Genomic DNA, 15759 nt, shown 5'->3' with positions numbered 1-15759 from the left:
CGATGGGCGTTTTTCAACTTTTTGCATATTTTATAGACCAAACAATTAATTAATGAACTAACATAATAACCAGCAGATAAATCAATAATAAAAATAATTGTTAGTTGCAGTCCTGGTGTGTTTCAAGTGCATGAGTCAGATCTTGAACCAGCCAATGTGTGTCCCTCTGTTTGCCTGAATGTATGTGTGTGCGTGTGTGTGCATGTGTGTTTACTGCTGTGAGGTCCAGCGGTGGCTGACTGATGCCTACCTTGGTGTAACACCATAGTTAACACAGTCGCTCTGGCTCCACAGTGGGTGGAGTCGCCAGACAACATAACTGGGCCCCGCAGCCCACTGTAATTAGCCTTATTGAAGCTGTCACTCAATGAGCCGGCCCGATCCGGTCCCAGAGCGACCTGGTGCTAACATCAAGGAGAAGGTGCTAGGGGCGAGGCCCCTAGGAGCCGCTGGCCGTGCAATGCTAAGAGCAGCTATCTGTTACTGCTTTAATAATACTCCTGACAGTACCTTCTGTTTGCAGCCATTCTCTCCCTCACAAGCTTTTCTCATCCCTTCTCTCCGAGCCCGGAGATGTGTTTTGACAAACTGATTGTTCCTTGGCATGACGTGATGTAACGAGGGACATATGTTGCAGGGGAGGAGGAAGAATATGAATGTAACATCAAAGAGGGGAAAATCAGATCTCAGACAGGACCCAAATGTAGAGCGAAGCAGGACTTTTAAATCTGTTTATGTATCTCGATGAAGATGTTTTCAATTGGGGGAAATGTAGAGCTCAGATATAAGGGCTCGCTTGAGTGTGGGTTTGATAGAATAACAAAGTCCACATGAAATAAAACATGCCGCGTCTAATAGGCTCATAGCTTTAGAGATTTCTGTTGTTCCTCTGAAACTCACAAGTGGTTTCCTCACCATTACTGCGGCTCTGACATGATGTGCTTATTAATACTCCATGTCACAGAAATACAAAATGCTCAGTAATTTCCACAAACAAGCACACACCCACACTTAACAAATGACTACACCCAAACACATATTGCTGCTCAAGATTTTTCATTCACTGTTTCATAACTTCAGTTGAGTTACTGTCTTACCAGTGCAGTTTAAACTGTGTCCAAATATCCTGAGGGTGATAGCAGTTTATTTTCACTGTAACCTCCACCAGCCATAACAAACTGTGTGTGTGTAACACAGTCTGGAGGAACATTAAAATAGGCCGCATTATTGTAGGTTACAAGTAAATTGTCAGTTGCAATCTTGTATAAGTTATTTCTTCATTCATTTCAATATTGTTTTTCAGCTTAAAAATGTTTTTTTTTTCTTGGAGAACATAACTGTACCTCTGTCAATATTTATTATATATTATTATTTTTAACCAACAGAAGAGAAACCAACAACAAAATTAGTTGACTTTTCTTGCAAAACATTTGATGGTTAAGTCTGTTTTAGCACATTATTCTTTCTGTTGGTTAGAAAAGGTTGTTGGAGATCGTTTTCACCATCCGCTGTTTGTCTAATTCATTATATTAAAATACATTTATTCAAATAATTTGCTATTGCATTCAATTGATATCTATTCCTTTCATTGTAGCAAATTAAATTTATTTTATTCAATACTTTACAGTTATGACTTTTGTGGAATTGCAGGTCATGTTATTTAGTAAACATATCAATTTCATTTTGCATTTAGCATTGTACCCCTATAACACTGATGGATCCATGATGGACAGTTTTAATAAAGGGTCAGAACTGCTATTTCACGCATTATTCGTCTTTGTCAGAACTTGGTGCCTACAGTACCCACAATGCAACTTGACCACCAGGCAGTTTGGTTGGAGATTCATGTGTGTTATGCCAGTAGCGCCTAATGTTCCCTTGAGCTGCAAGCCACAATCAGAGATGAGGAATGGGCTACGGAGGTCTGGTAACCCACTTCTTTCTAATTGCAGACACCTAATATTTTTTCATTGTCAAGCTTGTAGTGTTCACCCCCAACTGACCATCACTTGAGGCAATTTATAAGATTTTGTGTGGCTCCCTCTGGAGCCACAAAAGGCTTTACACAACTTTTTCACAACACCTGTAAACAGACTTTGATGTGAAAATCTGGTGGAATTCCCCTTTAATATAGTTTCTTTTAATTTAGCCTGTTAAATTTTAAGTGTATTGCAGAAAACAAGACCTAAAGGAGACACTTGAAGTCTTGTGAACAACGGACGAACAGATTTATTGAGAAAAGTTTTGGCGCAGACACGGACTGCATGGTCCTTGTAGTCCAAGGCTGGACTAGGTCTTGGCAGTGTTGGTATCTGAGCCTGCCCATGCTTGCAAACAAACTCGGCCTCCTGGTTGCCAGGAGTCAGTGCGCTTTCAGGCATTAGTTATGTTGGATGGTTGGACCCTGGTACACCTTATTGCACATCTAGTTAATATGATGTAATTTTTTTAGAAAATAAAATATATTTTCACAGTTCCTGAAGAGAACTCACTAAAGGATGTGGCCTTTTGTACCTTTGGTGTAATAACATGGCTGTTAAAGTATTTTCATGGTTGTAAGGTACTTTTACAATTATGATTTAAGAGAAAGAGGGAGTGAGGAACATTGTAACGAAAGAAGGAAACTGTGATTCCTACAGTGTGACACAATACTGGTGTGTAATGGAAGATCTGTGTAAGCATAAATCTTCTGTTTATGGAGACTTATCATATTTAAATTAGAAATATCTGTGGGCTACTAAACAAATATGCAACAAGATAGAACGACAAACTGTTGCATTGTGCATGAATGATCCCAGAGTCACTCTGAGCCAAAACTCTTGTATTGACTACTTAGTGTTAAGTAAAGTACTTGCATGCTGCTAAAGGCAGTAAAACAGCTTAGTTACAAAAGCCGGAGGTATTTGTGGGCTTAATTACATTCATTTTACTCCTGGCATTTTGATGGTAAAACACTTAGCTTAGGAATTTTCATTCCCTTTGTATGCCATTGTAATGAACACAAACCCATAATTGTTTCTCACCCATAGGCACTAACTGGGCTTTTTCATTTTCCATCACTCGCTCAGTAGCTGTGCCAAGTTTTCTTCAGGTAATGCTCAAACTCTGACTCACAGGGTGCAGGCTATGAGAGCCAGGCCAGCTTTGAATGGAGCTAAATATATACTATATTCATAAATGCTTCCTGGGATTTGTTATACAAGCTGACTCTGCCCAATGAACCTTTCTAAAAGGGCACAACAGAATCATGTGCGCTGCGTTTTGTAATTAGAATTGCTATTTAATTATGTCTTCCTTAACAGCATCATTGGGCTTTGTTCACGGAAAGCAATCACTCAAAGGTAATTAAAGGCTCAACTCAAATTCTGAAAGAGCCACATCCATCACAGCTGCACTTTAATGATGAAAACACTGTGTTGGTCTCATAATTATTGTTTTACTATTGTCACAAAGGCAAAACTGAACAATATCTTATGTGGATTCTAACTGAAGGGAAAATCAGCCTCCTCTTTGGCAGTGGGCAGGACAAAGGTTTAGAAAAAAATGCACCATGAGCAGAGAAAGTGGCTTGTTGGCACGGAAGGAGCATTATTAACTTGTTGCTTAATGCTGAGTCAGTCCCTGACAAATCAGGACGATTACTTTCATGCGCCACCACGCAAACATCATCACCCACACTGCAGGATTGATCTCAGCAATGTTGCTCTTGTGACAGTAATCGCAAACAAATGTGTAATTTTTAAATTTGAATAATCATTTACTCCCGAAGGACAGATGTTTTGCTAATTTTGTATTTTGTGTTGTGAAATGAATATTGCTTGAGTAATGCCATATAACAAAATCACAGCAGTTTTATATTTGGTGTGTAAAAAAAGCACAATAACCTACAGAATATCATTTAGTTTAGGCCTTTGAAGGTTTTCTAAATATAATCCATTTTAAATTCAACTCAGCCTGGATGTTGAAAACAGATCCTAGCTGTCTTTGGGACTTTGGGTATCTGTGCCAAATGCGATGTGAAATCACACATGCTGTAGTTTTTATGAGACACGCTTCAAAACTGTTGAGCAACCTTTTCTGCAAGTTATTTCTATGCTTGCCAGGTATTGGAATGCTCCATATAAACTATCCATACATGTTGGTCATCACATCAACTAAATGTTTAAACAGCTAAGACTTAGTCTGTGTTGGGATTAAATCAGTCTGAACAAAGATTAACACTGATGAATGTGCGGCAGCATGTGGATGTGTGTGTTTTGGCGTGTGGGAGGAATCAAGGTTACATTGAAGGCTAACACTGTGCAGACAAGCTGCACTCCTCAGAGTGAACACTGGGGAGAGCCCGTCTGCTCGCCGTGAGCCCTGCTCCCTCTGCGTCCATCCCCTCTGGGTGCAACAGCAATCACTCTGCTTCACATTGTGGTTTCATTTGTTTGTTTTGACAAGAGTATTAACTTACAAAATCACACCTTGAGAGTTTGGGATCCTTTGAAAACAAATACAGTGGCATCATGAGAAATTGATGTACCAGCAGCAGTCAGAAGATGATGTTGACAGATTAAATCTGTTAACTCCTTGTGAACTCTTGTCTGTAAAAAGATAAATTACTTTACTCGGCTTATGAGACAAATGAGGCCTAAAGTCACTGCCAAAAGTTCCTCATCAAACTTGTACCGTATTTACAATCATTCAGTTTTTTTCCTTTCTTGCATTGGTCCTCTCAGTCATAAAGTGAGTCTCCTCGAACTGAAGCCATCCAAAGAAAAGAGCGTCAAACTGTCTGCCACATAATGAGCATCCCCTTTTCTTATTTTACATACGTGATTGCTCTCTTTGGGTGGTCTTACCATCATACTCTCTTATTTAGGAGCACAAACATGAGAAACGTTGGAAAATCTAATCAAGATGCAAAGATAATGACGTGCTATATACATAAACACGTGCTTTATACAGTAGATGTTCCCCCAAACAAATTTCAAGTCTATTTAAATCATGTATGGTTTCTGAGGCCCCGCGGGACACATCATCAACGGGCTCATGAGCTGGATTCACAGTGGACATGGCGGTGTAGGGAGATTTTGGCTCACAGGTTAAAAACACAGAGTAATAGACACATAAAGACAGAAGCACTCAATCACATATGGACACACATGCAGCATGCGGACCTGCACGAAAGCATGCATGCGTGCATACGAGAGTGGAAACACACATGCTCAAATCCGCAACAACTGTTTAGTTTCTGAGTCATCACCATTTGAACACTGTGACAGATTGCTGAGAGACAGGGTGGTGCAAATAAAACACTAATGACAATATAATGGCTCATTAGCTTATGATGTGGGTAGCATTGTGTGCATGCAGACATGTGAGTGAGTGTGTGTGTGTGTGTGTGTGTGTGTGTGTGTGTGTGTATGGGTGTGTGTGTGTGTGTGTGTGTAAGTGGAAGAAATGCCTGTAGTATGAGTATGTTCCCAGGCTAACCTGACTAGGTGAGACTCTCTGGCACCAGCCTCTCAATGCAGCCCCGAGGGGAGCCATACAGTGCTGCAGCCTACGAACTGAGGTATGCACACACACACACACACACACACACTCAAGGAAAGGGAGAGGCTTTTGTCAGTTTGAGCTTTCTCTATATCTTGTCACTGTTTAGCATGACTCCTTTCATAGCTCTACCCGCAAATCCCAATTACACTGTCACATAACATGTTGTAAATGCATGTTTTACATACTATACATAACATACTAATGATGTATAATGCTTTTTAAAACCTGTAAGTAAGCTGCACCCTTTATATTTCCATTAGCACAGTGTGTTGCACTTAACACTCGGGTAAAAAGGTAACGTACTGCTTGCTGTAGTGATGGGTGAGTTTCAGGGTCAGGTCTTTTCATGTGTTTGACATTATTAGCAGAGCTACCATGTAATCCAGACTCAATCCTCAGGCCAATGAGACTTTATTGGGGGTAAAGGGTGATGGTTATGGAAGCTATTAGACAATAATGGAATAAACTCTCCCACTTTAACTTATTTGGTCCCTAGAGGATTGTCCTTTTCCAGTGAAGTTCTTTATCGCTCAGTATTTAGACAGAATTGATGACATACCTTAAAAGGTTTGAGGGGGAGGGGGGCTCTCATTTAAAAACTCATCTCTGAGTCTGATAATCCCTGTTTTGAGTTATGATGATGAAGTTTGGTAATCTCCCAGAGCGCTTTCCCAGGGTTAGAGCGGGGGGGGAGAGGGGGGATGAGCTGATGAGATACGATCAGTAACTAAACTATGAGGATGTTGGACATTAACTTTTAAATTTTCTCTTTTGGTAAAAATGAATTTCTTTTCCTGCTTTATTGAATCAAATTCGCTCCATGCTCATGCATTAATTCTACAAGAAAGTGATGTGTGACTCATTGCAAAGAGAGCACAGTGGAATTAAAAGTGATATGTCTCTCAGTCAACCATCACTGTTTTAAATTAATCTTCAAAAAAGAACAAAAACATAACACATTCCTGCTGAGTGTAACGTCACATCAGAAATGCTTAAAAGACCCGATTATGATGAGTCCTCTCTCTCTTTGTATACCAGCGTTATTATCCATCATTAGCGTCTATTACACACTAAGTTGTTGCACCGATCATCTTCTTTGAAGAGGCCATAATTACAGGGGAGGTTGCCAAAAAAGGTTTGGAAACGTCTGAGACAATATGGTCTGACGAAGACAAATTTGCTACAGGTTGCCTCCACTCCAGGAGGCAAGAATGCTGCTTCAAAATGCTCCAGCTACCTTCTCTAGCTTGGCTTCTTTTTTCTGCTTCAAAGAGGGACATATTTATATGTATATATATATATATATATATATATATATATATATATATATATATATATATATATATATATATATATATATATATATATATGTACATATATGTATGAGTTTTTGGCATAAGACAATGGAGGATGATTGCCACAAACAGGAACACATGAAACTCTGGGTATTTAAATTCTTATATCTATGAGATATAAGAGAAAAGGAACATTTCAAACTATCCTTGCACTTAAAAATGATGTTCTCATACAGACAAACCGTGTGCCTGTCCTTTTCCCACCACTCATTCATCCATAGAGTGGAGGAACAGAGGTAAGCAGGAGTCCTCAGTCTAACCTGTGTGGGTCCCTGGGAGCCTGCGGTGGGGCGTTTGGCTCTGTGAGAACGTGGCGTGGAGGCTAAGCCCCCTGTTCCACTGGAACGTGTTTTCCTTTCTCCATGTTTGGACACACAGCAGACAAGTGGAGGTTAGGACAACACTCCACTAGGAGCCAAAAGACTTATCCGACAAGTAATTAGGAGCGGGGTCAAGTTGAGAGAACTAAGCCCTGTAATTCCTCCTGCAATGCTACGGGTGAGGTAAGGCCCAAGTGGAGATCCTTTTCCTCCTGAGAAGGCCCTCTAACAGCACTGAGAGAGAGAGAGGAGGAGACACACAGAGAGATTGAGGGAGATGGATGGATAAATAAAAAAGTGGGGAGGACAGAAGATGGTAAGAAATTTAAATTGTCTACTTTTAGATTTTACTAAACAAACATTAGAATGTACCACCTCAAACACAACATATGGATGTCTCTTTAGCTTTATAATTAATTTTTTACTTATTCAATCACTTAATGAAGACTTACAATTTTAATACTGTTTCTTTATGCATAAACATCTTGAGGTGTACACAGTGTTTTTAGTCAGATTGGCTGAGCATTATGAATACAAGAACAGATCTCAGGAATACCTGAGATAAGATCAGACAGTGAAAACGCTTGATACTGATCATGTCCACACTGTTTTAAACCTAATACCAATAAGAAAAATGGGACAGCAAGTACTTGCATTTATCCATTTGAAACATTTAAACCGGGACTAATCTCCTAAAATGTACTGGTTGATCTTTTGATCATGTTTTTTTTATAGTTTGTGCTAAATAAACTCTATTTTTTATTATTTTTTCCCCACAGGAACAAATTACTGACTGCACATCCACTTTACTGCCACATGATGAACATCTGTATTCCATAGATATGTTACAGTACACAGCACAATTTTGAGCTAATTGTACTTGAGTATTTACAGTTAATCCCACTTACTACATATCAGAGGGAAATATTGTATTTTTTTACTCTACTACATTTACTTGACAGCTGTAGTTACTGTTTACTTTGCAGTATACAATATTACATACAAAACAGATGATTAGATTTAAAAAAAATGATGTAATATTCTTAATAAAACATCCGAATTGTAAATGAAATAGTTAAAAAATACTACAATTTGACCATCTGCAACTTTAAATGCTGCCTACATATTAATGCATCAGGAATATTCAGGAATTAGTATATTATATAGAATAAAATAACCCAGAAAGCATTACAAATACTTTTAATCTTGATGCTGTACACCCATCTTGCTGTTAATAATTCTGTACTTTTAAATAAGTAAAAGTTTCAAAGCAAGACTTGTACTTGTAATGGAGTAATCCTATGTTATTGTTTTGCTACTTTTACTTAAATAAAGGATCTCAATATGTCTTTGGTCAAACCTTGGTCATCAGTTAATTAACAGGTAAAGAACCAAAAAATGCTGAGACAAAAATACAAGCAGCTCTGAACTGAACTGATGAGATATCAGCCTCTTCATCGGGTGCGCGGTGTGAAAGAGACACAGTCATCTCAGGGATTGTATTTCTGCTTGAAGGTGCATTGCCTGGTGATGAAAAATCCTATTTACATTTTTGGGCAAACTCTCCTTTTGATGGTGGCACAGCACAAAATGCGTGGTCTGTCCCTGAGCCCAGCATGTTCGTGTGAGCCCTGGCGAGAAAACACCCATGATGTTTTCATAGCCACAGTAGGCCTGTGCTATTGACCTTCACCTCGGCTTTCATGTGGCCCAATCCTAAAGCAAACCTCGGAACCCACAACATGTTCATAAATCAGTCGCTCAAGACAGATCCAAGACTAATCATTCAAGTTTTGAAGCCACATAAAAAACAAAATATGGCAAAAAAAAAGACATTCCTAAAGATGTTTTGCAAGTTAAATCAGTTGCTCTAAGAACTGTTATTTTGGTGCCAGTGTTTTCTCTTTCTGCCCAGTGACTGCAGATTCCTCTCTGTAAATATTGTTTTGTTTGATGCTGAATTGAAATATCATTTTCAGAAGTGCTTTCATCTTCAAAGTTATCTGTGCAGCTTTAGACAAATGCAGTCACAAAAACCACAAAGCAGCTTCATGTCAGCAGATAGGATGGTAATTTAGGCTTTTGGTTATGTATGAAATTAATACCAGAGGATTATTGCAATGTGAAGATTATGGAAGATATGGACTTAGTCTGTTATAAGTCAAATGTCTCAGGAAAAAAATAATTGTAAATCTTTGTTTAAATCAATACATCCCCATGTGATAAGTTGACATGAGTAGCAGCCTTCAGAGCTCTTATTTATTACAGTCTCTATACTGTGTGTACCATGTCTTTGAAAAACGCTACATGTTAGCGAGCACTGGTATCTGTATTTGGACATGCCTGCATGTTGTTTGTTGTCTTCACTTTGCGGTGGTGGTGGAGGATGTTAAGGAAGGAGGGATCAGCCATCTCAGCGATGGATTAGAGCGAACTCGGAGGCTCTTCAGGGAAATAGGGCCTTCATTAGAAAAATGGGAAATAGACCTCTGTTTCATAAAGAGCCATTAGCGTTTATTGATGAGACTAATGTGTGTGTTTAAAGTAAATTAGAAGGGGAGAGGCCATGCTTTAGGGGAGCTAGTGATGAAAGGCTTGCATTAATGTACATGGTAGAGGGACTGCTGTTTTTCATTTGAACTAACCGCTTCCCCAGTGCTCAATACACCAAACCGCACACGCGCACACACTCATGGACATACATACACACACATATATACCTGCTTAGATATACTGTATACTGTACATACTGACACTCTCTCTCTCACATAGGCACACAAACACACACTGCTCCTCCCTCTCAGCAACCTACACATGTAAGTCATATACTAACCAGAGTAGGCCTGGCGCCCGGGGAGTGCAGCCTGGAATTGCCCCTAAGAAACCAAATCCACTTTATCAAACTGCCAGATGTCACTCCCAATCCTCTTCCACTGGACGCTGCTTTCACCAGGCAGCAAGCATGGAGACACGGAGCCCTGCAGGAGCCTGCCGGAGCCAACATGGTGACACGGATGCAAAAACCACTGAGAGAAAGAGACGTCCCGACATTTTACACGTTTATTACCTGAAAGTTCTATTTGTACAATGCACTTATGGATCATATCACTTTAAAATACACTTAACAAACTTAACTGCATACCTGAATTGAGAATAATTTCATTTTACATGCTCACTTTTGCACTTATTCATAAATGCATACAGTCAGGTATGGACACGTGGATACACATCTGTTTTGTAGTTTTTATACTGAAACCGTTTTCTTTATTTGGTTTTTAAGTTGTTTTACCCTGAATTTAAAAGCCTATCCAGGATTGAGGCTGCAAAATAGCTTCAACTTGACATCTGATATACTGTATGTGTTGCATTTCTTTTTTCCTACGTAACTAGGTTTATCTGCATTGTCTGCAAATAAATAAAATGTTTTGTAATAAAGAGATTGTTCCCACCATTTATTATTTCACTTATAGCACTCCATTAAAATATTAGGCCTGCACAATCATAATATGTTTTTGATGCAAAGAGAAGGACATTAAACATGTTTTTCTTCTTTTCTGTCAAATCAAAAAGATCATTTTCACAGTGCCATTTCACTTCACCCGAGAAGTTGCTGTTGTAAATAAGGCATGCACAAAAATGAACTTTCCAAAATGGTAAATTATTCTTCATTACAACAGGGTCACGGTTACCGGAGATGCCAAGCTAAGCAAACACTTTTCAAAGTCCAACAGCTCCCTTGACGGCTCGAGTGCCCGCTCAGATTGAACAGGAAGTGAGCGGTAATTTGCCGTGAGTTCTGTCCAGTCTCAGAACTCCCAGACATTGTGTCGTCCAATTAGAGCAGAGTTGCATGGCTGCAGAGAGACTCGGAGCCAATGGGTCACAAAGTTGAAATGGATTCCTATCGTCCCCAGACAGTTGTTGATTGAGTCCCTGGTAATCTGTATGCTGAAATCACTCTTTCCCTTTGTCATTTTTTAGTCATGAGCGTGTGTGCATGTGTTTTACATAAATGAGCCGGCCTCGTGAATCTGAAAAATCAACTGCAAGTGGGACAACCAGAGAAAATGGTAAATATCTTTTGAAAACAAAATACTGTATTACGGATGCTTTGAGGAATGGAAATGGGAATTGGGGACATGCAATGTGAACAATATGGTTTGAATCAAGGCAACCTTATTTTGCCATGATTATGTAACTAATTACATTTCAGGCTTTTCTATTCTGAAAATGGATGTTGTCTTCAGTGGGAGAGAGACATTTTAACGCATTTCCATGCCATAATTAATTAGTTCCACTTAATAGCTTGGAAAAGGCCCCTGATTGTACTAACAACATGCTATCTTTTCTCCATCATATCCATACACAATCAATTATTGATTGGTCTTCAGAAGAATCAAATAGTGGTCTCTGTTGTTGGGAGGCAAAATCCACTTGAAAGTTGCACATTTATTTCAAAATACTAAATTTGTAATCACAGAGACAAATGATACTATACATAATTTCTCAATTTTATTTTGAACTGATACCAGCATTTTAAAAATGTTTCATGTGAGATTATTATGGTGATCTCAGTTTCTCCAGTTGGATTCTCACAGGAATGACATTGAGCTTTTTGAGTGTTTTGTAGAAAAAGACAAAGTCTTTTCTGTGAAACTGATTCTTCTTTACATTGAAATTCCAAATGGTACAAACTCATACTCAATTTGCCTGCACATGGAGCAGCAACAAGAGTTAACTTACGTACTTGCTTACCCTGTATTTTCACAAACACACACACACATACACACAGTGCTCAATCTGTCCAGACACCAACAGTGAACTTATGCAATTTTCCCATCATACACAGGAAGTGGTTTCTCAACCATCACCATTCCCAAGTTGCCATGGGTAACATGGTGTTTCCTTACCATCTCTTCACCATCTTCATCTTTATCCCCTCTTTCCCCCTTGTTTGTTTGTTTCCCTGATGTTTTTATTTAAGGCATCAAAAGACACCCCCCGCCCGCTGCCTCCCTCGCGACATCCCCCCCAGCCCCAGAGCAGTCAGGATGATTTGTAAACTTCAAACGACTAAGAGCCCCAGCCTGGTCTCCTCTGCTCATTTAGGTAATTCAATAAGCCAGGGGGGACAAGCGCAGCGGCGCACTGCTTCCCCCTCCTGCCCTCTGCGCCCTCGCTCTTCCGACTGAAGCCTCTGTGGACTATCTGCAACAAATGTCAGTCTGCAGTGGGAGCAGCTTCCGCTGAGGAAGGATCCAGTGTTCAGAGATGTTTGATTCTGACATTTTTCTTTCATATCTGTAGTGTTTTTAAAAATACAGTGGTTAGGATTGTCAGACTTCTGAATTGAACTGGTAACAATAAATCTAGTATATTTATAACGTTTTGGGAAATTTTGTTCATGATTACAGACATTTTCGAAAATGTGTTTTTAAAAATTGCAGTTTATCACTTTCTTTCAACGTGATGATAATAAGACGGTTTTGTCAACTTACAGATTTCATTTTTCAATCAGGCCTTTCTATTGTTTTCTGTATCCACAGAAAAGAGGTGTTCAAGACCTGAGGTGGCACTTCTTTCATTTTTCCTTTTTGAAGGGTTATGATTTTACACCTGCAGTTCAATTGGATCTTCACAAGGTCTTAGCCTGTGAGGACAGTTGTTTATTGTTTTTTGTGACTCTGGAGGAAACTCTGATGATGCCATCAGGATTATTTTGAGTAAGGTGACAAACATATTAATAGAAAGCCTATAGAAGGGTGCATGGAGTGTGAAAGACATGGCCGGTAAATGGGGAAAAAAAATCTGCACACCCTCTGGTTTATATTGCTGATAACTGTTCATTTATGACGTTTCGGTCTTCACAATCTTCATCAGGTGTAGACTTGAGGGACAGGCTAACAAAAGACTCCATTAAGTTACATTTTTGGAACTGTATAATCCATCATTTTTAAAACTTGACCCATAGGGACTATAAGTCTGGATACCTCAGCCTCCCTCTACTAGATCGATTTTATCATTCCACTTTTTTAAAATTTGTTTCTTGCAGTCTCCAACTTTATGGAGATGCAATACTAAAACACTGGAGTAGTCTTTTAATACTTCCCTTACAGTATATTGTTACCTATGAGGCCTTTATGATTAACCCTGATATTGATGTCTGTGTTTGATCTGATAACCTTACAAAAGCCAGTGGTCCAACTGAGACTCCCTGGGGAAATCCTCTCTGCAGCTGTCACATCTTTACCAGCTCATGGTAAATGCTTTATCAGTTAGGTCACTGTATGCGACAAGTCACTGTGCCACTAGTCTATCAATGCTTGGTCCCATGCAGCTTGGCATGATGGGGGTGATAAAGTGGAAGAGGTGGGGTAAGAGGAAAGGGAACTGTTAATGATATCCGTCTCCCTCCCAGCTTGTCGAGACAGAGGTGGCGGCAGGTCTAAGTAGGCATTGCCACAATGGCCCAGACCCATAAACGCTGGAAGAGCATAAATATCTTTATCAAAACCACACAGAGACATTGGTGGCCACTCCCCACTGTGGCTGCCTTTACCCACCAAATCTGCATCTGATAAACTCTCCCTCCCTACCCCACTGCTCCACATCAGACACAGCTAATAATGCCACACAAAACCTGGAGGAGGAGTAGAAGACTACTTTCACTGGCACCACAGTCCACAGAAAATGATTTGACTTCACATGACTTGTTGCAGCTCATGTTGAAACATAAATCACTGCGTCGCTATACTCCAATAAAACCAGTTTTTAATATAAATAGCAATTAAAGACAACACCAAAGAAAGGGAGTGTAGTCTTCCCAAGGTTTTTATTACTGAGAAAGTTTGTATTTGAATCTGCCTTGGCTACGAGGACAAAAATGCAAATTCAAGAGAAAATTCTCAGTAAATAGAGTCAGCAGTTACATTTTGACCCTTACAAGCATTGGAAAGGAGAAGCAGAGCATCCTGTTCCCCAGGCCTGCAGCGGCTCCCTCTCCCTGCCCGAGCCCACCCCCAAAGGAGGCAGTAAATGGTCCATTTTATCTCTTTTCTGTCAACCATGACTCCAAGAGCACCAGATAGTAATCTGGGTGAAAAAAAAGAGTAAAAACAATTTAATTGCCCCCGCAATTTTTTTTTCTACAGTCATCCAAAAACCTTTCGAAGCAAACTATGATTGGGATGAAATTGCAGACCCTCTTCCGCAGGAAGGAAAAGCTGACTAATCACCTCGTCATTAATGTTGAAGCTCATCAGGGCCCTGTTGGCACTGCCCACATGGCCACGCTGACTGCTGCTGTCAAAGCAAGGTTGGCGCATGATTTGCTCTGAAGGGAAAACAGCTTGCAGAGACGAAACGTATTTGGATTCTGCTGTTCAAATATTTGGAGCGCCCTGACACGGCTGCCGCCATCCAGAGCTGGCAAGGCAGAGACTGCCTTTAATTGATTTAATTATCAGTAATTACTCAACTGTTTTTGTGTATGCTCTGTAGTGCTGGGTTGGGGAGGAGACGGAAGGGAGGGGAAGGGGGGGGGATCTAAGTTAATGATGTGTTTCCATCTTAATTAATGCTGTGGTCCAGTCTGGTTAAAACACATGCACACAGACACATGTAGGTGCAATTTTGTGGAGACTGACACAGATCGACGTGGAGGGTGGCAGTCTGACATGAGATGAAATGAATGAAAGGAGAATTAATTTGCTGAGCTGTAGAGAAAAAAATATGAGGTGCTGCTATGGGTTCATTAAGGTTCAAAGCACTGCAACGTTTACTGACATATTAAAAACTCTTTCAATCAAACAATAAAACTGAACTTTCAAATGATCTGATTTGGCATTTTGATATAGCTCGAGAATAACAACAAATTAATGTATGAGTGTGTTTGCATAATCCTGCCTGTGTGCACGTGAGCTCTTGCCTAATATGTGTCTGAGAGAAAGGGTGGGGGGAGTTGTTAAAAGTCTTGAGTTCTAGCCTGTAAATGTCATGTTTGGTCGAAGATTTCCGTTTTTTCCTTCTAATTGGTGTCGGGGGATTTTGGTTTTTCAAGGGGAGGCTGAAAAAAAAAAAGCGAGTGAGGAAAGCAGGGGGGAAAAATAAGCCCACAGAACTGCCGAGTTGCACTGAACCCAAACTGGGTTTTCTTTTAATGGTTCCTACTCCAGGAGAGCATAGCTCGGGTCATTAAGACGGGAAAATGGGGTCGCGCTAGAATAATAATCCCCCGCTTTTATTTGACAGCACAAGAAAAATATTGTGTCAACACATAATGGAGGTTACTGGTGATCATAAACTACATTCACTGTTCAAGACTGTGGAGGGATAGGCGGTGCTGAATTGACAACTTCAATCTAGGGATAAAATGTTGTGGCAGGTTTAGCACAAGGCATGATCTTCAAACATCTTCATCTGGAGTTTGTTGGTCGGAAAAGAGGAATTCCTTCACCGGGTCTTTTTTGATTTAATGGAGAGACCTCTTCTGGTGGAGCTTCAAAGGAGATGTTGAGCTGTTGTCATCATTGATGCTT

The sequence above is a fragment of the Thunnus albacares genome, chromosome 4, assembly GCF_914725855.1.
Source record: "Thunnus albacares chromosome 4, fThuAlb1.1, whole genome shotgun sequence".
NCBI classification, from domain to species: Eukaryota; Metazoa; Chordata; class Actinopteri; order Scombriformes; family Scombridae; genus Thunnus; species Thunnus albacares.
This window is presented reverse-complemented; position numbering follows the sequence as displayed.